Here is a 23407-nt window from a genome sequence, read left to right as displayed (position 1 = left end):
GTAACGCGGCAGCAGAAAGTATTACTGCGTGTTATTATTCTCACCTTTGCAGTCTGTGCTGCCTTAGTTAATCCTCAAATCAACTTTCAAATTCTATTTTTATTAAATTTATTGCATCAGAAACTATCCTTTTCTCACCAAATCTACTATCACTTTTACTTATTTTCACAGTTAGACTATATTGCCGAACTTTAATTAAAATAGTAATTAAGTTTTTATTATAGGAGTTTGAATGTATCATTTTCAAATGTAAGTATGAAGAACTCTCAGGCATGACCAGGGATTATTTCTCCCTCACCTAAAGCACTGGAATACAAATGAGTCTCAGACAAAATGAGAAGGACCCATTTCTAGAAACTGTCCAAGGAGTCATCCAAGGAGTTGAAGGAGTATTTTTAGTAATTTGTCATCCCTAAGAAAATATTTAAATTATTTCATGAGCTGCTAGATATTTGTGGGCCATATTTACTACATTGTAATATTACACATTACCAACATTCACTAATGCGATGCAAGCGTTAGTGCTTGGAAGTTGCTCCTTGCTCATTTTAGCATAGTTCTAGGTGAACGTGGCATGGTCAAGCAAGAAGTCAGTTTAGGATTAAAACTATGAAGGCCGCTTTTTCTCTGATTCCTATTGTTACATATATATGTGTATATAAAGACAATCCACCTTGCTTGCCTAGTGTGACTTGAGTGCACCCTGGATACCAGTTAGGGGCCCTGTCCCTGGGAGCAGCTAATTCTCCCTCCCTCAGCAGTCATTAGCTGCCAGTAGTTCTTTGTCTAGGGGAGACAGGAAAGGAAGGAGAGAAGTTATATAATTATATTTTAATTAAAAACTGAGAAATGGAAATACATAAAGTCACTGGGGTTAAAGAGGCTGGAAAGGCTAACTTATAAAAAGCAAAATTACAGGCGCAACTCCCTGTAAGTGGTAAGAAGATTAGCAAAAACTAAGGAGGCAGAAACTTTTAGCACAGGATTCAGTGAATGAAAACACTCGTGGGCCCTCATGCTCTGGGGGAGCTCCACGTCTTGCCTGCCATGGGGGGCAGGTGTGCAGTGTGCTGTTGCCTTCACCCTGAAGGAAGGGACACACAGAGGAGGGCATCACAGAGAGGAGCACACAGAAGTTTCTCTAAATGAACATGATTCGCTCAGAAACAAAGACTTCCCATGGGTTATGCTAGGAAAGGCAGGGATGGGCTCTGAGTTTCACAGTCTAGAGTCCTCAAGAGCTCAGATAAGAATTTGAGCCAGGACACTCTGTTCTAGTCTCTCAGGTTTGACTGGATTAATAAAGGCGACACTCTTTCAGGCTCCAAATGAACTGATAGAATTTTCCTAATGAGCTTTATTAGGGTTTTCATATACCAAGTACATCTGAAGTCTGTAGTTAAAACTACATTCTTTATATATGCCCACAGAAATAGCCAACAATGATGTCATCCAACACAGCAAAAAGGCATCACCAGAGGAAGAACTTCCACCCACCTGTAAGGAAATTGTAAGCCCATCTAAAAGCTTTTCTTATGATAATAATCTTCAGACTGATTGTATAACAATACCTAGAAATGTAAAATATCTACTGATAACAGAAAGTCAAATAAATTAAGTCTAATAAACCATGGTGCTATTACATCTAAGAAGACACATACTTAAAGTTTTCTAAATGAAACTAAGATATCATCTAAGCCTATACAGTCTTACTTGTTATAAATCAAAACATTAAAAATAGTTCTGTCAAGACAAGCCATAAATAATGTCAATAGATATAATGTATTCATATAGCAGTTTTATTTTGCATAGTGTTTGCATTTATTAATAGTAAAGTGGAGTCATTATTTTAATCTTAATTGTGTCGAGCTTGAAGACATATCCATTTCAGGAGAGAAGTTAGTTTGCATGAATAAAACACAAGATAATATACTTTCTTCAATATAGCTTTTTTTCCTTCATGGAATGTGCTTAAGATAAACACACAAAACAAAGAAAATTGCTAAGTCTGTGTGCAAAATGGCTGTTCATGACACTACCCTTCTCTTCCTGGTCATTACACTACCCTTGTATTCTAGTCTTTTAACAAAAGTAACACTTAAGAGACTAGTATTGTATTGATTCATTACTTGGAGTGATAAGAGCCAGTACCTTTTGACTAAAGGAAATGGAACTTTATTCATTTTCATAATACTATAACAAAAATATTAACAAATCTAAATAGTCATAAGAATCTGTAGGCTGTAAACAGACTATATGTATAGTCTCCCTCTATATTATATTATATATATTATATAAATAGATTGATAGATATTATTGTATATAAAACTTTAGTAATTTTGAAGATCTATACAAAAGACAGAAAAGTAGCGTATAATTACTCCTTTCAATTATTTTAGTGATTGATAATAATACTGGATCACAATCTCAAAAATTCAACTTTATTCTTGTGTTTGGAAAAATAATATTCTATTCTTTAACTGAATTATCAACAAAAAAACAAAATAAAACCTAACCTGAACTATAATCATAACTACATTTTGTTCTCGAAACAAGCAGAAAATTGTGGAAAGTACTTTACTCATAAATGCACTGATTTTATTTAAAATGATCTAAAGATACACCTGTTCATCTGTGTGCCACTGACTGCCAGTGTTTCAGACATCTAAAACTTCTAAAATGCTCTGACTTTCTTTTTGTTCTTCAAAGCCTTGCAGTAATCATCATTCATTTTTATTGCTTTGATGACATGATAGCAAACACTCAAGAAATCCAGGGAGACATTAGCACATACAGCCACGATTTCAAATAAGACGGTTATTTGCATATGAGATCAGCCACAACTCAAAATGTGTGGTGATAGATGTGGAAAGGGAATAACATATTTATATTAGCGTGTACAATACCAAGATTGTATTCATAATCTAATTCCTTGGAGACTATGTCTCATCACCTTCTTTTATAAAGATCACTACATTCCCTGAGGAGGTAACTTGCTCTGATACCCAACTCAACTAAAATATGGATTAATAAATCTCTATTTATTATTTATGAATTTTGCTGTAGGACTGATTTCAGATTCTTTCATCAGAGAATTTTTTATCATTCTTGGAACTTGAGAACATATTTAAGGAACAAAAAAAAAAACACCAATGTTATTCAAAACTTAGACTACATATTAAAATAATTCATAATTAAAATCTTAGTTATTTAAAACTTTATACTCCAGATCTTTGAAGACTGAAGACACCATTACTGTTTAGATATGCTTCTTAACCTGAATTAAACAGCAATTCCTGCCATAAGCATGTTCTGACATATCTTGTGTCATTTACAGGGACTGCAGACACAGATCAGTAGTTCAACTGCCACAGTCTCTGGCAGTTTTGTGCAGCATTCCTGTGGCACAGTCACAGCTGTCTGTACCACCAGCTGCAGGGACAGAAGATGCTTCTGGTCTCCATGTGCATTCACCTATCTACCTTTTACCTCCACCCCACAAAATTCATCTTTAAAGACAAAGTACTCACATGCTCAGTCTCATTTAAACCACGTTGGTTTTCTTAAACTATATACATTGTCTCTGAAAACCTAGATCATAGATGGCGCTATTTAGGTAAGGTCTGAAGAAATTTAGTCATGTCCACAGTGTTCAAACCTTTTAATAAAGTCCGGGGGGGGGGGGAGTTTAAAAGTAGGAAACCTGTCATATATGTCTCTACTTCCAGGAGAAGAATTAAACGCAGATTTTGAAATTCAAATTCATATCAAAATATAAATTACTAAAAGATTTTACCTCTGACTATGGAATATATATATATTCACCTTAGCATTTATTCCTATCAGAAAGACACTAACTTATGAAAATTCTTTATTAGATATCAAGTTATAATTAAACTTTCACCCAAAATTTACCCCACCTACAAGATGTACAGAACAAAAATAGAGCAGGGAGTGAGGCAGTGAACCACTACCTGGCCAAACCTGACACTTGACATATCTCAAGTAAAATTTCAAAAACAGCCAAAAAAATAGAGCATCATATAGGAGGTAATAATGATCATGGGTGATATTTCTTTCTGATTTTGACACAGTCACTGTTTCCAAAGTATTCAAATACTGACTAAGTTAATATAACTGAGTCTTCTAAATGATGACAGATGCTCTTTTTTTTTCCTGTCATTTGTTTGTGTTCCACTGTGCTATCAAACTCCATTTTATTTAAACAAACAAAACAAGAGAGGAACAGTGATTCATAAACCCCAGGTGGGTGTGAAAACTCACCAGTTCAAAGCTGTCCTTGAACTTTTGATCCTTATATTTCTACTACACATGCTAAGACTACAGCCACACAAGAGCAAGTCCGGCTCATGTTTGCTTTGAGTTCTGTGATCGTAACAAGCATATTCACATTTTCGTGAATTAACTTAAAAAATAGAAGTAACTCCAGAATAGTTATTTCTATAAACCCAAGAATTCATGTTCTGGAAAAAATATCTTAGTTGTGAAACTCTTCAACCGAAGTATAAAACTAAAATAAATACAGCACCTATGAAAAGTATTAGAACTAATGTGCTTTCTTATGGGAAACAAGACAAAACAGAGAGCAAAAGTTATGTGACTTCTCACATCACACTCAATTGAAGACAATTACAGACCTCAATGAAACGGCCAAACCAAAACATGTACTAGGCAAAAGTAGATTCTATTTATGACCTGTGGAAGCAATGATTCTTAAAGAGATTAGAAACAGTATAAACCATAATAGTCAAAAATTAAAGAAGTGAAAGATACACACTTGGTGTAAATCATCATAGGCTACCCCTTTCACTATATTAGTTAAAAAGTTATCACATACTCAACACATGCAGTGAGGTCTGACAGCAAATACCACAGAGGATTTGGCAGCTCCATTTTTGTTGTGGTGGTAAAATGTGAGGCAATGTTATATTCTACCCATGAAAAGGAAGATGAGAAGTCAGAAGATTGGAGACTCAGAGACTGTAATTGATGCTTTGGGGAACAGTAGAGTTTTGAGAAGAAAATCTTTGGGAGCAGTACCTAAAGAGACATGGATCCAGTGACCATGAGCCACAGGGATACATTATGACAGATAGTACATTTCTTCTGGCTTTCCCAACTGCTTAATGCTGGCACAGAGAAAGACAGTGTGATACAGTAGAGTTCAGAGCTTCCAGGAGGGGCACAACAGAAAGAGATCAAGGAGAGCAGAGGTCCTTATAAAGAGGAGCTAAGTGTCACACTCCAGGGCTTAAAGCCACAATGGAAAGAAGAGCTGACAGAGTGAAGAGTTAATCAGAATGTATGAGCAGCCTAACCTATAGACTCTAAAGATCTGTTGAGATGAAATGACCAAACTCTGGAGTTAAAAGTAATCAAACATTTGAACAAAATGTCCTTTTTATTAAGGAAGAACTGGGAATCTTTAATGAAAAATCAACGGTGACTGATTATTGAGATAGAGCCAACTTTGGTTCAAGATAGCCAAAGTGGTAGACAAAATTATTACAAATAAATGCAGGAATTAAGAAACAGGATAAAGTTTCATTGTGAATGCAAATAGTGACAGGACCTGATATAGCTACATGCAAGCTTGGACACAGAGACTTTGAACTGAGAAGACTATGGAAGGATGGAGATGTCCATAGATAATAAAGAAAATGTTTGAAGTCATTGCAGTCAAGTATAATAAACAAATGAACTGAAGGTTTTCTTTGACTTTTCTTGCTTGTTTTAATTTATATTTAAACGTTGGTGACATAGGAGTAGAAATATAGAAATAAGATGATTACCCATGTATTAATTCATAGGTGAGCTTAGTGGATAATGGCCTTTAATTACAGAACTCAAGCGGTAGAGGTAGAAGTATCAGAAATCCAAGGTCATCCTTGAGGCCTAGCTAGTCAACAAATATAATGTCAAAAACCAAATACTAAACAAACAAACAAACAAGCAGAAGACTGTGAAAATGGTGTCTATTGTGAGAATCTGCTTAAATGGAAAAAAATGACATGCTTACGGATGGAAAGATTTCAAGAAAATGAAAATACATAGGGAGCCAATGAAATATTGGAAGTGTTTATGGGACATGAGTGCTCACAGAAGGACATATGACCAAATGTTTCATATTGGAAAGTGAGCAAAGAAAAGAGGATTGTGTCCCATGCTGAACCAGCTTTATCTTAAGACTACACAGACTTCTGGTGCCTTTCATTACTTATCTGGGACCTGGGTAAAATGGGAAAATCCAATCTTAGCAAAGGCTAGCTATGCAGAGGCAAGTTGCCAGGTCCTTCTTCAGCCCAGCTGGAGAATCTCAGCAACTAAGAGTCACAGAGATTTGATGATGTTTTACTTTAAAACTTCCCGAATAATTGCCGTAAACATCAAATCTGCTGACTACCATTTTGCTCCTTCTTTAGCAAGCTCATGGGAATTATTCTACATGTGATCATTTCAAAGCTATTGGATGAAAGTATGAGGCTTGACAGATTATTGTGACATCCTTTCGCTTTCTTGGTGAATGACAGCCTGCTTGTGCTGTTGAGGCTTTTAATTTTGATAGGCTTTCTGAATGCAATAGGAACTCGTCAACAGGTTTTGTGCAGTAAGAAAACCAAATTCAATGTATTTTATTACTATTACATAGACTGGAAAGTTAGAATATAATTAATAAACTGGAGAGGTAGAATACAACCAAGGTAATTCCAGATGCAATCCACCATGCAAACAGCTCATAGACATAAAGTGATACTTGTGAATTGACAGTTTAGAATTGGTAAACAGTTTTAATGGGTCCATGAAGCAGAAAAACTTATATTAGCAATGTTTCCCCAACTGTAAGCATAGTTCATTAAAATACAGAGTCCAAGGCCTCACCCACTCCTTAAAGAATACCCAGCAGGGCTGGAGGGCGGGCTACGTGTATTCAACAAATACCTACTACTTGGCAGAATTTCCAAACGTAAGTGGTCATGGACCATACTTTGCAAAATACTGTGCTGGATACATAGAAACAGCTCTAACAGAAATAAGTAACACAGGAGGATACCAAGGTGGTGACAGGGCAGAGTGTCACATACCCACCTGAGAAAATGTTTATAAACACTACAGGAAAACAATACAGTTGGTTTTCCTCAAATCTAACGAAACTGGTTGTTTCAAATATAATTGTATCAAAAAACATCCCTCAGCACCCACCAAAAGAGATCCACAAGTATTTTGCTTACTTTTCTTTTGATGCCTTTCATGCACAGACTGTTGTGGCATCTGGACACATGACGTACTTGAAAACAACACATTAAATTTATACTGCCCAGAATAGACAGAAAGCTGCCTTTGTGTGTGCTGTTAATAACATTCTTCATTGAGGAGGTTGATGTGACATTAGCTGGGACCCATGTAATAATTTTTATAATTCTAAACTTTGCACAAACATAAGAGGAGTAGGTACTACTAATCTGAAATGCTGTATAAGGCAAAGCATCTCTAGTTGACTATTTTCCCAAACATGAAAGCAACTATTGCAAGTCAGTAAAGTTTTACTAGAGAAAGCAAGAAATGAACTTCAATTAACTTCTAGTGCTATATTTCCAAAGAAGATGCAAATTGTCTAGGTTACCAATATGAATTTGTGGTCATCAAATGAAAGTCATTAATTGGCCTGGGGAGAGTGTTCAGTGAGTAACAGTGCTTGAAAAAGCAAGAGGATGAAACCCGTGGTAGCTCAGTAACCTATTGGTTTCCCATAGTAAGGGGAACAGGGACTGTTTCTGACAGGAACTCAATGGCTGGCTCTTTGACCTCCCCACCCCCCAAGGGAGGAGCAGTCCTGCTAGGCCACAGAGAAGGACTTTGCAGCCAGTCCTGAAGACACCTGATAAAACAGGATCAGATGAAAAGGGAGGAGGCCCTCTCCAATCAGTGGACTTGGAAAGGGGCAGGGAAGAGATGAGGGAGGGAGGGAGGAAGGGATTGGGAGGGAATGAAGCAACGGGATACAGCTGGGATACAGAGTTAATAAAATGTAACTAATAATAAAAAAATAAAAAAAGAAAAGAAAAAGAAAAAGCAAGAGGTCCTGGGTTCCAATCTCTAGCCAAACATAAAAAACCAGCATAGCCACACAAGCCTGTAATCCTAAGAATGGGAGGCAGAAACAGGAGGATCCCAGGAGATACTAGCCAGCCATCCCAGTCAAAATCACAAAAAATGTAAAATAAACAAACATATACAATTCTCTTATAAAATCAATGAGGTAGACGACTACTGCATATAAATGCTTAAAGAGGCAAGTAGAATGAAGAGTAAGGCTGTATAATGTGGTTTGAATGTGAGTGGCCCTCTCAGGTTCATTTATTTGAATACCTGGCCCCCAGTTGCTGGAACCGCTTGAGCGTGATTAGGAAGCATGGCCTTATTGGAGGAGGTGTGTTACTGGGCAGAGGCTCTGAGGTTGCAAAAAGCCCATACCCTTCCCAATTATCTCTCTCTGCCTCATGCTTGTGGATCAGGATCAGGATGTATGCTCTCAGTCAGCTATTACTCCAGAGCCTTTACTGCCTGCTTGTTGACATGCTCCTGCGATAATGGTCATTGACTCTTATCCTCTGGAAGTATGAACCCCCAAATTAAATGCTTTCTTACATAAGTTCCCTTGCTCGTAATGTCTTTTCACATCAATAGAAAAGTAACTAAAACCAAGCAAGGTAATGTCAACCCAGACCACTAAGCAACATAGTAAAAATTGTTTTCCATAGCAAGACAAAGAGTAATTGAAGCTAGAGCTACATCCACAACTCCAAGCCTTGAGTTCCCCATATGAAAGATGTGTAAGAAACCCAAGCTTGTCTGGATTATTATATAGATAATAAGGTCCTCACTTTATTCAGCTTGTACCAAGTACAGTTCCAAAGGAGAAAGGAAATCAATAAGTCATAGATGTGGCTATCTTAGAAAATATTGGTATAATAATCTTGTGGAATATATACAATTTACCCTTATTCATTCAAATGCTGATTTTTCTACCCCACTATCTGGTTTTAATCTGGACATTGCATTGTGATGCTTATTCTAAGCATCATCTGTCTCAAGTTTGTGTAAACATGCCACCATTTGTTTTCTATGTTGTCAATCAAACAACCAGCCAGTGTTGTGCAATGGAGAGAATAGGGTGGGACAACCTGGTCTAGAGGAGAGAAAGGAAGAGAATGGGAGGAGGAGGGAGGGATCAGCAGGAGGGGACTTGGAACCACGAGGAGGGATGAACTGGACCTAAGATATGACAAAAGCAAGTATAATGAGTGAAAGCAGAATGGGAGGAAACTATGTGGACTTGGAAGTTTAGGATGGAGTAGCTATTGTCCAGCATTGTGCTATAAGTTAATTAAATAAGTCCTAGTCTCTGTGTGGTGATTTGGATACACAACTGGTTTTGGAATAACTGTTGCTTAACTAAAAGATAAATCAATAGTAAATATTAATAACCCACAACAGAGAAAGGAAATCAATAAGTCATAGATGTGGCCATCTTAGATGGCATTTTCTCTTTTTCCATAGTCCTTGAGTAAGCAGACTGGTGATCTGAATGGAATTGCCAAATAATAGGGGAGACAGACATCTTAACATCTCTTGTTACCAAATGACACTTCAAGTTCTAGGAATGGGTTACATTTAATTGAGTTGTTGGCCAAACAGGCCCCAAAGGAATCCACATACAACCCAAAGTATTGCAAATGATATTGGTTGCTCTCCACAAACTGGTAAGGGCTTATTGCTAAAGACAAAACCTACACAAATCATTGAACATGGAAAATTCAAGCTTGTGCCTACCTAGAGCCTTCATCCCTACTGACTAGTATTCATGTACTAGAAAGTACTCTGCATGCTACTAAAGGAGCAAGGTAAACACCAACCCAGCTACAAATCCTTTGATCTACAATGATCACTTATCTACAAGATGTGGTAGAGCAATAATGGCACAAAGGCTGTGGGACTAACCTACCAATATCTTATTTAAGTTCTATCTCACAGAGATGGAACTAATTCCCAACATTGTTCAGGTGGCCAGCAACTTGAGACTGTGTAGGCAAGAGACTTAGAAGAAAACCAAGTCCTACTGTTAATCTAAAGGAATGTGGGAACAAAATGACTTCTAATGACATTCTGCTATACTCATAGATCAGCTATCATCAGACAAGCTTCCTCCTAGAGTACATAGGAATAAATACAATTACACATCTAGATGATGTGCAGAGAATGAGAAAATTTGGAACACTCAGTCCTAAGTGGGATGTCTTCATCAAATCCCGCCCCTCAAGGCTCAGGTAACCCTGCAGAACAGGAGATAGAAAGGTTGTAGGAGCCAGATTGGTTGGAGGACACCAGGGAAACAAGGCCTTATGAACACAGATGGACCAATGTACACATGAATTCACAGAGACAGTGGCATCATGCACAGGGCCTGCACAGGTCTGGGCCTGATGGGGTCTCAGTGCTGAGAGTGGAACTGGACACAAATCCACATCCCAAACCCAGAAGCTATTTCCAAATTGATTATCCCTAGTAAATAAAAAACTGGTTTTCTCTAACAGAGTCTTACTTTGAATACAAACAAGCCTTAAGGCCAGGCTCCATGCCTAGCAGCTAAGAAGTTCAACACAAAACAGACTCAATGGCAATTCTGGAAGGCTTGCTGTTGTTTTATTTGGTTTTGAATCATAATGCTTTGTCTCAGATTTTTTTCTTTTCTTTTTGTACCCTACCGGGATTTTGTTTATATATTATGATTTTAATTTTATGTTTTAGGGAATTTCTATGAGTGCCAATGTGCATGTCTCTATATCTACATATGTTATTTGTAATTTTCCTTAAGCTTTTTTTTTTTCTGTTTGTTTGTTCTGTCCTATTCAGGTTTGTTTGTTTGTTTTTATTTTATCTTATTGTTTTAATTTAATTATTTTGTAATGAAAGAGAGCAAGAAATGATATGGATTTGGGTTTGTGGTGAGAAACTGAGAGGAGTTGGAGGAATTATAATCAAAATATATTGTATAAAAACATTTATTTTCAATAAAATTATGAGTTTAATAATTATCTAGTATGTACATATGTATGAATTAGAAAATAATTACATATATCAAATTTCTAAGATTCAAGATATTTATTGTGAAATTATGAATATATTCTATCAAATCTAAGATATTTAAAACATGACTTCCATACTCTTGCCTAGAAAAAAAATACAGATGTGTCTTTGTACACTGAGCTTCTCAGATTTATTTTTAGTGACAGAAGTAACTTATGTTCATTGCTAGTCATTTCAACCTGAATCATTTACTTATAACCAGGAGTCCAAATGTTAGTAAACTATTCTAGAAGAAATCAGGCAGAGTCACACTGAGGATATAGAAAATGCAGATATATCTCTCTCCTAACTCTCTGAATGCATATATATATATTTCAGGGATATAATCATCTTAAACAGAAACTTAGAGTCATGTTCATAAATAGCATTTAGAAGACATTGTTTGTTCCTTGACAAATACAGAAAAATATATAAACATATAGATTAGAAAGGTATAAGACCTTAGTTTAGCCATTTCTTTTTAATAAAAAACTAGATTAGCCAAATTTTCTTCATGAAATACTCCTAAATTCGAGGATCCAAGATGGTGGTGCTGAGCCCACCTGGTATCTGAACAACAGCTCAGCAGTGAGAACAGAGCGAAAGAAGCTTTACTCCTAATTGCCAGAATATGGAACCAACTTAGATGTCCTCAACCAAAGAATGGATAAAGAAACAAACTGTGGTACATTTACACAATGGAATACTACTTAGCTATTAAAAACAAGGAAATTATAAAATTTGGGGGCAAATGGTGGGAACTAGAAAAGATCATCCTGAGTGAGGTAACATAGACCCAGAAAGGCACACATGGTATAAACTCACTTATAAATGGATGCTAGCCATATAATACAGGATAAACATACTAAAATCCATAACCAAAAGAAGCTAAATAGCAAGGAGGACCCTAGAAAGGATGCTTAATTCTCATACAGAAGTGCAAATAGAATAGACACCTGAAGCAGTTGAAGAGAGAGAACACCACAGGAGCCTACTATAGACGTTCTCTGAAAGATTCCACACAGCAATCAAAGCAGATGCTGAGACTCACAGCCAAACTTTGGGCAAAGTCTGAGGAGTCTTATGGAAAAGTGGGGGACTAGAAGAACCCAGAGGGGACAGGAGCTATACAAGGAGACCAACAACACCAAAAAATTCTGGGCCCAGAGGAGCCTACAGAGGCTGATGTACCAACCAAGGACCATACTTGGAGAGGAACTAGAATCCCTGCTCAGATGCAGCCCATAGGCAGCTCATTCTCCATATAGAATCCCTAGTATGAGGTACAGGGGCTGTCTCTGACATGCACTCTGTTGCTTGCTCTTTGATCACCTCCCCCTGTTAGGGTAGCCTTGCCAAGCCACAGAAGAAGAGGATGCAAGACTAGAATCAGATGGTAAGGGAGGAGAGCTCCCTCTTTCTGTGGTAACAAGGGAGAAGAGTGAGGGATGGTGGGACATGAAGGAGATGGGGGGGCTACAATCGAGAAATAAAGTGAATAAATTATAAAAAAAACAAAGATAAATTTAATATAAAAAATTTCTAGTAAGGCCACCCTCCAGGGAAAGGTGATAAAAGAGCAGGCAACCAAGTTCATGTCAGAGACTGCTCTAAAGTGAAATAATAATAATAATAATAATAATAATAATAATAATAATAATAAATACTCGTTTGTATAAAAAATTCCTAACTTCTTTTATACAATTTTAAAACCTAGCATGCATGCACCTATGTACTAGAATGAAAATAATTATCTTCATGCCTAGAAACATATTTTGCATATTAGGAAAAGTCTAATAATACTAATACAGGATATTTTAATATATATCTTCTAAAACAAAAGAAAGATATGAGGTAAATATTATCTAAATGCTGAGGTGGAACCAAATAGCTCACGTGAACCATAAGGATTTCTTTGTGGTTACCTAGCTCCTGGTAACTCAGTAATTCAGCATTTCTCATTTAAAATGGCGTTGTTAGTGAGTAGATGTCAAAAGTATATAACTAGCATATATTCGATTGGACAAAAGTTAAATTAAAAGTGTTCATTATATGAAAGTCCCATGCGGTATCATTATTACCGCTTCACTAATGTAAGAATTTCTCAGAGTAGTAGTTTTCAAACAAATTGTAATATTAAATTTTATATTTACAAATCATGACGCAAATTACACATTTAAAAGCTACCAAATTATACTAGAAAAATGCCATAATGAGTACTGAATTTAGAACACTGGAAAAAATATGGAAAAGGTTAATAAGGAAAAGCACTGGGGTATCAATAATAATTACAGTATAAATAAGAACAAGAATACTAAAAGTCTAATTAAATTATTGCTAAAGTATATCATAGAGAAAATGACTTATTAGATTTTTAAAAATATACGAGCAAGAACATTTGAAAATCTACTTTGCCATCTGTTTCTAGCCTCCGTCTCTTGTTGAACCTTTCTATTTCTTCAAAGGTACAGAACCCTTTAATTTAAGGAGATGTCAAAGAATTGATTGTTAGTGATCCTGAACCTTTTTGAAGCATTCAGTCTTATCAAAGGAAATAATACAGTTCTAGGAAATGAAAATATGGTAAATATAGATTTGAAACATCTTATCCAAAAGTAAAATGAGTCCAAATTTCAGCCATCCTGAGAGCAACAGATGCTAACCTAAAATATGGCTAAAAACTATGGCTAAAACAATGAGGATTGTATATGAATGTTCAATTTATAAAACTATACCATATACACTATAATGCTGCAGACATGCTACTATATATATTTTATGTCGTGAAATGGCATTTTAAAAAGAATGTAGCTAAAATTATAAGAAAAATATTAGGCAACTCAAACACTTAAAATGAACTATAATGAACATGCTAGAAGTATGAAATCTCAAATTACAGGAAATAAAACAGGAATTTAAAAAGCAGTAAAAAGGTTAGAAAACAAGATTTTACGAGATGATCAACACAGACAAAAAAAATCTTTGAAAACACTGGCAACTAGATTGTATTTATTCTTGTAATGTGGTCATCTTGATATTACAGCAAACTTATGTGAGCCCCAAGAAATATGTTTGAAGTTTTGTTCTTGACTGTGTGCTTCAAAACCATGTATCATTTCATGACTAACAGATTTTTATAGTGATTATCTTCACATGAATGTTTAATAGAACTTACCCGTAAGACCAGTTAGTCTTCCTGTTTTGTTTTCTATGTGCAGAAGTTTTGACAACTAAGATTTGATAGACTAAGATCAGAAAGGAGAGGAGAACCTCCCCTATCAGTGGACTTGGGGAGGGGCATGCATGCAGAAAGAGGAGGGAGGGTGGGATCGAGAGGGGAGGAGGGAGGGGCTTATGGGGGGATACAAAATGAATAAAGTGTAATTAATAAAAAATAAAAAAGCAACAAATCAAGTAATCCAATTAAAAATGGGATACAGAGTTAAACAGAATTCTCAATAGAGGATTATCAAATGGCAGAGAAACACTTAAAGAAATGCTCAAATTCCTTAGTCATCAGGGAAAATGCAAATCAAAACGACACTGAGATTTTACCTTACACCCATCAGAATGGCTAAGATCAAAAACTCAAGTGACAACACATGCTGAAGAGGATGTGGAGAAAGGAGAACCCTCCTCCACTGCTGGTAGGAATGTAAACTTGTAAAACCACTTTGGAAATCAATCTAGTGCTTTCTCAGACAATTAGGAATAGAACTACCTCAAGATCCAGCTATACCACTCCTAGGCATATGTCCAAAATGTGTTCAACTATACAACAAGGACATTTGCTCAACCATGTTCATAGCAGCTTTATTCATAATAGCCAGAGTCTGGAAACAACCCAGATGTCCCTCAAAAGAGGAACGGATACAGAAATTGGGGTACACTTACACAATGGAATACTACTCAGCAATTAAAAACAAGGAAATCATGAAATTTGCAGACACATGATAAGATCTAGAAAAGATCATTCTGAGTGAGGTATCCCAGAAGCAAAAAGACATACATGACATATACTCACTTAGAAGTGGATATTAGATGTAAAATATAGGATAAACATTTTAAAATCTGTACACCTAAAGAAGCTAAGCAAGAAGGAGTTCCCTGGGTAAGATGATCAATCCTCACTCAGAAAAGCAAAGAGGACAGAAATCGGAAGAGGGAGAAAACAGGAAAGAGGACAGGAGCCTACCATAGAGGGCCTCTAGAAGACTCTATCCAGCAGGGTATCAAAGCAGATGCTGTGGCTCATAACCAAACTTTGGGCAGAGTGCAGGGAATCTTATGAAAGAAGGGGGGTATAGAGAGTCCCTCTTCCCATTGTTAGGGAACTCACTGGCCACAGAGGAAGAGGATCCAGGCAGTCCTGGTGAGACTTGATAAACTATGGTCAGATGACAAAAGAGGAGAACTCCCCCTTTCAGTGGACTAGGGAAGGGGATAGGGGAAGGGGGAGGGAGGATGAGACTGGGGTAGTTGAGGGACGAGGCTTCAATCAGGATCTATAACAAAAAATGTGAAAAAATAAAACTAAAAATTAAAAAAAAATCTGGTATTTGTTCAGGGTTGTCCTAGAGACTCTCAAAACAATGTCTGCTGCTGTTGTTGTCCTTGGTCAGCTGGCCCCAGAATTAAAGTAAGACTTTATTGCTGAAGCACCACACTTCAGACACAGACCTTGGAAGAACTGTCCTGGAGCTGACCTGGAAACTATGCCCAACAGTATCCAAACACGCTACACAAGCTGCCTAGGGTGAGACACTCACTAATCTTAGCGCTACAAAGTCTACGAAGCACGGCAATGACCATCCCAGAAAAATGTTTCTAGTGCTGAAATAGTGATTTGGTTATTTTGAAGGCAACCAACAGGCATCTATTTGAACTTGAAGGTAGTTAAATCAGAGAGAATTCATGTCTGGTACTGTAAAGTCAGCCAACTTTACTCTCCAACATAGCTGGAGAGGTCCTGGAGTCCAGAGATAAGCAAACGACTACCACTTGCCTAAACTAGTATAATCCCTAATTGCATTTTAAATGTGTATCCTTAGACCCACACATAAGCATAGTTCTCACCTGTCATCAGAAAAGTTTCCTTCTGAAGCAAACAGAGACAACTAGAGAAATCGACAACTGGTCAAGGTGCGGAGAACAGCTGACAATAGGATGCCTGACTCCAATTTATACATCTGTAGCATTACCCCAACATCTAAGGCTCACATAATATCACAGAACAGGGGACAGAAAGACTGTAAAAGTCAGAGCACCTACAGTCTGATACAAGCTGGCATCATCTAGATATGACAAGAAAGCTAGAACCATGAAATGTCGATGAAAGTCTGACTAAACAAGACCACACCCATAATAGAAGAGCTATAGGTAATGAATGGTCGTTGAGAAAGAATCTAGGGATCAGCACCCTGATAGATTATCCAGTCCCAAATGGTTATCCCTAAACATATGTATATATGAACAGCACTAAATACTTAATAGATGCCATATATAAATATATATTACCTTGTTTTTAATTGCTGAAAAGTATTCCATTGTGTAGATGTACCACAACTTCTGTTTCCATTCCTCCGTTGAGGAGGATGCTTAAATTTCATTCAGAATGGCAAACAGGATAGACACCAGGAGCAGTGGAAGAGAGGAAACAGGATGGGAGCCTACTATAGAGGGTCCTCTGAAAAGCTCCACTCAACAGGGGGTCAAAGTAGATACTGAGACTCAGGGCCTAACTTTGGGCAGAGTGCAGGGAGTCTTATGGGGGAAGAGAGGGGTGGGATTAGAGGGACATGGAGGGGACAGGAGCCTCACAAGGAGACCAAAAAACTAAAACATCTGAGCCGAGGGGCTCCTGCAGAGACTGATGCACCAACAGAGGACCATGCGGATCTCTGAGGGAGGGGAGCAGGGGCTGCCTCTGTCACGAACTCAGTTGCCTGCTCTCTGATCACTTGCCTGTGGTGATGCGGCCTTGCCAGGCCATGGTGTAAGAGGATCCAGGCAGTCCTGGTGAGACTTAACAAGCTATGGGCAGATGGCAATAGTGGAGAACTCCTCCTTTCAGTGGACTAAGGGAAGGGAATGAGGGGAAGAGGGAGGGAAGGTGGGACTGGGGGAGTTCAGGGAGGGGGCTTCAATTGGGATATATAATGGATAAATTGTGAAGAAAAATAAATAAAAATTGAAAAAAATTAAAACCTTAAGTTAATTCTTTTCTTAAAAAGTCACTGCTATGAGTTGACTGTATCATTTGTAGTTTAATTGCCTTCTCATCCTTACTTTGCACATGGGTAAATCCCATATCTAGAGGAAATTCTGTGGTTATGCTATGTGCAAATAGCACAAGGGATATCAAGCTACAATAAAGTTCCCATATCAGATTATTTTAAAAGACGGAGATTATCCTAGTGGGACAGATCCAGTCCCATCGACATATTAAATTTTGGTCTAAGAGTCTGTTAGAGAAGTTTAAAATTCCAAGTAAATATGCAAAATTCCACATCGCTAGCCAGGCCAGTGATGAGCCAATCCACCAGGAAGGCAAATGTCTAACATCTGCGATAGGCTCTATGGGATATTTGCTAAAGAGATTATCAGTAGTTTGCTATTTGCCTCAGTAAACTAACAGAATAACAATCACTAATGTTCAAAAATGAGAAGCCACAAGCACAGGAATTCAAAATGTTTTCTGAATTGAATAATACAATTACAAAAAGAAAGAGTAATTTATGTATTTACAAGTACAAAAATGATATTTATAAAATACTTTTAATAGGATAAAATTACATTATAATATTACATAATAAACATAAATTAAATGTTCTAATGTAATACAGGCTCTCTCCTCACAAATCCAATTATATTTATATAGTTTATAAATATATTTTATTTATACTGATACTTAATATCATGAGATATTGTATCTGTTCAGCCTTGTCATTTAATTAAAAAAAAATGTGTTTTACAGAATGCAGTATTACTTAACTGTAAAAATTGACATCATGAACTTTGGAAGCGAATGGATGGAACTAGAAAAACTTCTTCTGAGTGGAGTAATCCAGACCCAGAAAGAGAAATGTGGTATATATTCCCTTATACGTGGATATGATATGAGCCCTTGAGTAAACGACAGCCAAGCTACCTTCCATAGACCCAGAGAAGCTGAGTGGAGAAGACGGTCAGGGAGATGCAGGAGCTCCCTGAAAGGGGAAGTAGAATAGTTTTACAGGTTGACAGATGTGAGTGGGGACAGGAGGGGTGGGTGTGGGGGCATTTGGGGGGAGAGTGCGGGACGACACATGGAATTGTGGGACATTTGAGGGGTGGTGCGGAAACTTAGTGAAGTGAAAACTTCCTGGAATATACAATAAAGATCCTAATGAGGACTCTCTGTAATGGGGTATTAGGAGTCTCAACTGGCCATCTCTTAGAGCCGGGCAAGGGTACCAGTGGTGGGACTGGGATGCAGCCAACTGAGTTACTGGCCAAGGGGGTCCCATAGAAATCCCAAACAAACCAGGCTGTTGGTAAGACAAAGAGTTGCTCTCACAAACTGACCACAGGCGCTCCATTCTCAAGGACAACACCCACCCAGCTCATTGAATATGCAGCAGTTACAATAGTACCTACATAAAGCTCTTACCCCTACATTTTAGTCTTTTCGATGCTGGAACTCTGCAGGCCACCAAAAGAAAAACGTGGATACCAAGCGAGCCACAAAACTATAGGCCTACAATCTGTCTCCAAAATACGAGAGGACCGTGATGGCACAGGACTTGTGGGAGTACCCAACCAATGTCTGACTTGACTTAGGCCCACTCTGTGAGAAGGGACCCACATTTGACACTGTCTGGGGAACCAAGAACTAGATAGATAAAGAGACTAGACAGCACAGAGACCTGGGATAAAGCCAAACACAACTGATTTAAAAAAATTAAAATAAAATAAACCCTCAATGAAATGATTCCTAATGATTTTTCTGCTAAACTCATAGATCAGTGCCTTGTTCAGCCATCAGCAGAAAGGCTCCTTTGGCAGCCAGTGGGAATAGATGCAGAGACCCCACAGCTAGACATTTCTGGAGAAAAAGACTAATTTGAAGTTTTCCACCAAATTCTTCCACTCAGAACTCGGGAATCCCACAGAAGAAGAGGTGGAAAGACTGTAAGGCTTAGAGGGGATGGAGGACAAGGCTGTCAGAATCAAGGCTCATATGAACTCACGGACACTAAAGCAGCAAGCACAGGCCTACATGAGTCTACGTCTCTGCATATATTGCAGCTATTAACTTGGGATTTTTATGGGACTCCTGACTGTAAGAACAAGTGGGTCTCTGACTCCTATGCTTGAGCTTAGGACACTTTTCCTCCTGTTGAATTGCCATGGCCAACTTCAACATGACAGTTTTTGTTTCACCTTATTATATTTTATTTTGTAGTGTTTGATTGTTAGCTCTTAGATGTTTGTTCTTTTATAATCAGAGACAGAAAAAGATCAGATCTGGAGAGGAGTCAAAGTGAGGAGGAAGTAGGAGTGGAGGGAAAGGAAAGTACAATCAGGATATTATGTATGAGGAAAAACTCTATTTTCAATAAAAGAAAAAAATCAGAAAAACTTTTTAAAAGTGCCTTATGTTCTGGACACTGATTGGAACACTCTTCCATGCTTTTTTATTTTTATTTTTTTAAAAAAAAGGAAATCGAAAACTATATACTTTGGATTCCCTATATGAATAAGAAAACGAACACAAACAACTACATAGCACGTGGTCTTTGTATACTCATACACATACTAGTCAATACACATGCTTCAGCAACAGCAAAACCAGAAATAAAAGATTTGGAACATTTTTATTTACAAAGCCATGTACCTCTTTACAGAATTATATGCTTCACTACATGGTCAGTAAACAGTAATAGAATATTAGATGCTTCAACTAACATGTTTTCACCATGTTAAAATGGTTATGTTTTCACCATTTTGAAAATTTCATTGAAGTTTTTCTAATCTCACAAAATAAATACTTATACAAGTCGAGAATACTATCTGTGTAATGCAGTATCATACTAGAGTAAAGGCATTCCACAAAAGATAGCTCACTCCTGGGGACTTGTGTTCTTCTCTTTCTACTTGAAACCATGATCGTATTTTAGAATAAAGAATGGATAATATAAGACATAGAATGGCCTGAACTGATAAACTAAAAATGCTCAAGTGCTCTGACTAAAAAGATAAGGAATGGTTCTTTACTTTCTGACCTGAAGATTGATGTTTACAGTCTTTATTCATCAAACGGCAAGAAACGACTCTGAAGATAATAAAGCTGTAGTTCCTAGTAACTGTCAGTTTTGAAGATTTAAGCAATATAATGCGGGTACATAGAAGGTCCTTTAGTTATCTGATTTGCATGATTTCCAAATGAACACTAAAACTGACTGATGCCAGAGAAAGAATGGATAATTTTAAGTAAAATCTCTGGTTTGAGAATTAAAAAGGAAAAATGAATTAGAGTCATCATCAAAATTTGTATACTTTTGCATATTCTGGAAAATAATCCCTACATAAATAGTGAGGTCTAACTTGGGTGCAGTGGCACATGCCTGTGATCCCAGCACTCAGGGAGGCAGAGGCAGGCCGATTCTCTGTGAGTTCAAGGCCCACCTGGTCTACAAAGTGAGTCCAGGATAGCCAAGGCTACACAGAGAAACTCTGTGTCAAAAAACAAAACAAAATGGTAGGCTCTACTTGCATTTGAAAAGCATATTGCCACATCATCAATAGTCAACATATTTATTCACATTATATAAATTACAAAGCCACTCTTTATATGCTATTATGTATGTATTGGTATGCACATATGTACCTATATTCTCAAATAATATGCTTATGTGGGCATGGAAATTCAGTCTTTAATGACAACATGTGCCCATTGGGACAGCTCCATGTACTGCTTTGAGTGTAAAGTGCAATTAATTCTCAACCAAATTATAAACAAAGAAATATAAAGTTTGTCCAAAGACAAAACAGTAGAACTTATAATTAAAAATAAAAGCAAATAGCAAAAGATAAAAAGAAATATGTTTAACTTAAATAATTATAACGAGAAGCAAAGTTAACTTCTCAGTGAAAAAGATGTTTTGTTTAATGATATAATCTATCTCCTAAAAATGTCTACTGCATTTCCTAGAAGGCTTTGATGATATGTACAAAATGATGAGTAAATTATTTCTCAAGTGTGATGTATCGAGGAAGTAGACCAGTAAAACAAAAAGAGTAATATCACAGCACACAAACAGAAAATTCACATTTAGACAGAAATCTCACAGTTTACATCACATTCATGTTTAAAATTAAACAGCACTTTTTCACATTTTGAAAATTTCCCCCCTAAATGTGGAAAGAACAGCAAGCCAGGACTTTAATATAATATTTTTTCCAACCTGGAACAGCTGCAAAAAAAAAAAAAAAAAAAAAAAAAAATCTTGCTGGAGATAAGCTTGGTTATAAATACCAACATTTCTTTTAAATAAGGGAGTCCGGTTTTCATACCATCTGCCTCTTTCTAAACAGGGAAAACCATGAAAATCATACACCAGGACATTCCTTTCATATAAATCATTTAAAAATGAATGCAGTAAAAACCCTGTGGATTATTCTCAGCCATAGTTTTTATACTTGCCTATTGTAGCGCGTGCGCACACACACACACAAAGGATTTCAAGAAAGTAATTTTTATTCCATGAAAAAATTACATAAATAACCCCCCAAAAGTTACCTCCCAAATTTTTTCATTTTATTTGGTATTTTAAATTTTATTTATTATTATTTATTACGATTTATTCACTTTGTATCCTGGTTGTAGGCCCCCCTCATCTCCTCCCAGTTCCACCCACCCTCCACATCCTTACTAGCAGGCGGTGCTGTAGTGACGGTAGCCATTCTGAAAGGAGTAAAATGGATTCCCAAAGCAATTTTACTTTGCATTTTCCTGATAGGTAAGCAATTAATTCTTGTCAAACATGTAAAAAATATACATGAGGACAAAATACAGCTTTGTCTATAAATAAAGCTAAGAAAGCTGGGCACATCCAGATGCAGAAGACATTAGATACTTAGCTTTAATCCTGCACAAAAAATCAACTCTCAGTGGATCAAAGACCTCAATATAGGACCTTAAGCCCTGAAACTGCTGGAGGAAAACATTTCAAGATATAAAGGTAGGATGGACTTTCTTTAGACAGACTCCAATTAAACAGAAAATAACCCTAAGGCTTACGTGAAATTTAAAAACTATACAGCAAAGAAACCATCAGCAGAGTGAATAGACAGCATATAGAATGAATGGAAATCTCTTCCAGCTATATTTCAGTGAGGGGTTAAATAAAGAATACATGAAGAACTGCAAAAACTAAAAACCCAAAACAATCTGTCTGCCAATAATTGAGCTAATGAACAGAATGGATAGTACTCAAAGTAGAAACACAAAATCCAATACAGATTTTTTAAAAGTGTTCCACACTTTCTATTACTCTAACTATAAATGATTCAGGGGAAAGACAAATTATGGAGATAATTTTAAAAATTATGTCCAGGATTTGTAAGCCCTAGGAGAGATGAAGAGGATGCAGGAAACTCCCAGAGCAGTGAGTCTATTCTGGGGGACACATGTCCTTATGCATAGGTTCAAACCCACAGAGTTAACGGTGCCAAGAGTGAGGCCTGTTAGCTTGGAGTGAGGGCACACGGCTGTGCCCTGCTTAGACTAGCCCACACACCTCTGTGCTGGGGCATGTGGATCACAGGTGAGGCCACCTGTGTTTTAGGACAGGATTGACATGGGAAATCACTGCATCCTTCTTTCTACCTTGCTGGTACCCTAAAACTGATCACAAAGCAGCTTTATAATAAAATATTCTCACAAGATGCTTCTAGAAAGTACTAGATAATTACTTAAGTTTCAAAATTTTTTTTCTATTAAAATTTTCATCACATTCTTCAATATTTTAGTACATAGCTAGATTGTGTATCACAAGTCATTCTCATAAAAACACAGAATTACTTTAAGGGATATGTTTTTCAATAGTTTCTGAATTTGTAACGGTGCAAATATCACTGAGCTTCTCAATAATTTTTGCAGTAAACTGTGTGACCAAGTTTAGTGAACGCCTAACGCCGCACTGCAATTCGGTACCTCTCATCCGATGCCGCCCATTTGGCTCCACGGTTATCCCCATTCCCATCCCTCTCAAATCCT

At 37.0% G+C, this 23407-nt stretch overlaps 1 protein-coding gene across 3 annotated transcripts in view; it reads right to left on the bottom strand.

Annotated features, from left to right (window-relative positions):
- Positions 1–23407, bottom strand: part of Triqk (triple QxxK/R motif containing) — a 62482-nt gene that overhangs the window by 24703 nt on the left and 14372 nt on the right. The gene's annotated exons all lie outside the window — the stretch shown is intronic.

The sequence above is a fragment of the Psammomys obesus genome, unplaced genomic scaffold (assembly GCF_907164565.1).
Source record: "Psammomys obesus unplaced genomic scaffold, mPsaObe1.curated_primary_1811, whole genome shotgun sequence".
Lineage (NCBI taxonomy): Eukaryota > Metazoa > Chordata > Mammalia > Rodentia > Muridae > Psammomys > Psammomys obesus.
The sequence above is the reverse complement of the archived record's forward strand: the minus strand, read 5'-3'. Positions and strand labels throughout refer to the sequence as shown.